This window comes from Octopus bimaculoides, chromosome 24, assembly GCF_001194135.2.
Source record: "Octopus bimaculoides isolate UCB-OBI-ISO-001 chromosome 24, ASM119413v2, whole genome shotgun sequence".
Lineage (NCBI taxonomy): Eukaryota > Metazoa > Mollusca > Cephalopoda > Octopoda > Octopodidae > Octopus > Octopus bimaculoides.
This window is the reverse complement of record NC_069004.1, coordinates 35,730,774-35,733,832: the sequence shown is the minus strand read 5'-3', so window position 1 is coordinate 35,733,832 and position 3,059 is coordinate 35,730,774. Positions and strand designations below refer to the sequence as shown.

The following is a 3,059-nucleotide window of genomic DNA, read 5'->3' as shown; positions in this document are numbered from 1 at the left end:
TATTATTATTATTATTATTATTATTATTATTATTATTATTATATTTACTGTTACGGTACCAAGTCCACCGCATCGTAACATCAATGCTGGTGGCGGTGGCGGCAGCAGCAGCAGCAGAAGCTGCAACAGTGACAACGGCTGCAGCAGTAGTTGCAGTGGTAGCTACAAATCCATGGGCCATGATTAAAAAAACGCAGATCCATGTGTAAACTAAATTTCGGTACTTGCACATATTCATGCCATACAGAAGATATTATTACTTCATCCATATTGCATATAACAACTGTATTTATTTATCTCAGGTCACTATTGTAATTAGACAAGTGGAATTAAGCTCCTTTCACTTCTGCCTCTGCAAATGGGGTACACGTCTAGGGTAGCTTGATGGTCTTTGGCAGGAGAGTGTTATCTCAGATCTTGCATGTCCATGCATATTCAACCAATCGCTTTTTTATGTGTCCATCCAGAGCTTCACTTTTCTGTGTTGCAATGGTGACGAAGAGCAAAACCGGTTTAAATTAACACCTGAAAAAACATGAGCAAAAACAAAAGTAACAATTAAAACAATTTTCATATCAAATATAATTTAATTTCGTTTTTATTTCCACAGTAATGGCAGTATTTTGGCGAAGACGAAGTTAGAATTTGAAAGTAAGATACAAGAGATCAGAGAAATCCCAAACGTAGCAACGGAAGACGTTGTAATACAAAGCCTGAAAAAGATTCCGACATTATTGGTGGAGAAGTCCTGTATAGTTTGGGAAGGTAAGTTGAAAGACATGTTGAAAAAGACAAGCCAAAACACAAATCACTGGGACAAATTCTTTGCGTTTCTAGTCGTGATGTGGGTTGAGTTGATACTTCTGATAAAAATTTGTCTAAACATTCTTTATCTACACCTCATAGATCTATAGGGTATTTTCGTAAAGTATCGAAAAGTTATGGTCCTTGAAACTTAAACGATTACAGTAATTGGTATTTACTTTAGATGAAGATAGCAGGATCCTTAGTATTATGCAGTGGCATCCAGTTCAGGGATTGATATAGTTTTCAATCTCAAAGTTAGGTGCTAGACACTCAAAGATCTTCTCTGTGTGTGTGGGTGTGATTATGTACGTATATGTATATATATATATATATATATATATATATATGTATATGTATGTGTGTGTGTGTGTGTGTGTGTGCGTGTGTGTGTGTGTGTGGGTGTATGTGTGTGTGTGTATTCTTTTATTCTTTTATATGTTTCAGCCTTGAGGCTGTGGCGATGCTGGGATCTTTCTTCTTCTGGGCATATTTCTTTGCAATAGCTGTGTGTCTTATTGAGTTTGCCCGTCAAAAGAATGAGTTTCAAGTTGATTTCTTGGAGTTCATAGACGATTTTGTCGAGTGTCCAGTTTTTTTCTGTTGCTTGTGTTCGGGTAAGCATTTTCATTCTTTGCATGGTGAATATATTTCGAGAAAAGAAGTGCTTTCCCCCACCACACACATATATATATGTATCTAGGTATATATATGTATGAGCAATATAATTCTCATCAAGTATTATCTCAGAAATATAAATAATTTTGATATTTTAAAAAGCACACTTCACAAAATAAAAATAAAAATTGCAAGTAAAGCAAACTTAATACGTTGATAGTTTTACCTGGTATTTCAATATGAAAGAATTAGTACAGTTATTATCCGTTGACACACGCTCTACAAGACGGAGAAATCAGTGAATAGTAACATTTTTCAAAAGATTACCTGAGGAAGGAGTCCTCATCCTGAAATATAGAAACACCAGGTAAAACGATCAGTCGAATATTTTTATAACTTGCATATTTTTTTGGCTTAAAAACATATAAAACTCTCTCTCTCTCTCTCTCTCTCTCTCTCTCTCTCTCACACACACACACACACACACGAGGTGCATTGAAGAGGTTTCGAAACCCTTTCTAACATTTATAAATTTTAAACAAGTACAAAAGTCAAATCTCTTGCAAAGTAGGACCCTCCAGGTTCGATACACATTTTGCAGCGCTCCAGCCAATTCTTGAAGACCCGATAGAAGTCCATCAACGTGAAAGTATCCAGTACACTTGTCACAGCCGTCCATGTTTGTATACCTTCAAAGCGGCTTTCCTGAGATCCTCCTTCAGCCTGGGGATCGCGGTAGACGTTGAGGGAAGTTTTGATGCTCATCTCTGTCAAATAGCTGGTTAGCAGTTTGGAATTAATGACTAGTACATTGTCTTAATGTAATTGCAACCTCAACGAGTGGAAGAGCCCGGACTTTGTACGATGAAATTATTTCCTGAACGTCTTGAAAAGCTCCACAAATTACTCTTTGTTGAACGTCTGGCCAGTGGGAAGAAAATGGATGCAGATGATGCCCTAACTGTCGAAAAAGAGGACAATCATCAGCTTCTCGGTTCACTTACATTGCCTGGTCTCATGAGCACGTCTGTCTGTCTGTCTTTCTGTCTGTCTGTCTATCTATCTATCTATCTATCTATCTATCTATCTATCTATCTATCTATCTATCTATCTATCTATCTATCTGTTTGTTCGTCTGTCTATATATATGAATGTATATTATCTATATTTAGCTATCGATCTATACACACAAGCAAAAACAAACACAAAAACTCGCACGCACACAAACATAAATAGGCACGAACACGCGAAAATACAAAGTACACACATACAAACGTAAAGACCTACACGCGCACAAACACATACATAAACAGAAACTAACACATAGAGACGTATATATGAAAATAAAACAAACTCGAAAGAGTCCAAGCCAGAAAGGTTCCCCACAAGGTATAGGTACGAACTAGGGTATATTACGATGATTTCATCGTATATATTCCTTAGTATATACACACACTTTACATAGAGCAACGCTACAAACAGGTAGAATTATCGCAGAGAATAGTAAAATAAATACAGAGGAACAACGCAAAACTAGAGACAAAAAATATAACAATAAAGTTTCTGAATATTTCCAGCAGAACCAATAACAACAGTAACAACTGAAGAACCAACAACAACAATAACAACGGAAGAAC

The 3,059-nt window shown here is 36.4% G+C and overlaps 1 long non-coding RNA gene across 1 annotated transcript in view; it reads left to right on the top strand.

Moving 5' to 3' along the window:
* LOC106876788 (uncharacterized) overlaps positions 1-3,059 on the top strand; it is a 3,300-nt gene extending 241 nt beyond the window's left edge. The window contains exons 2-3 of the long non-coding RNA XR_001410296.2: positions 611-765; positions 3,000-3,059. This is a non-coding gene — a long non-coding RNA (uncharacterized LOC106876788). The remainder of the gene's footprint in view (positions 1-610; positions 766-2,999) is intronic.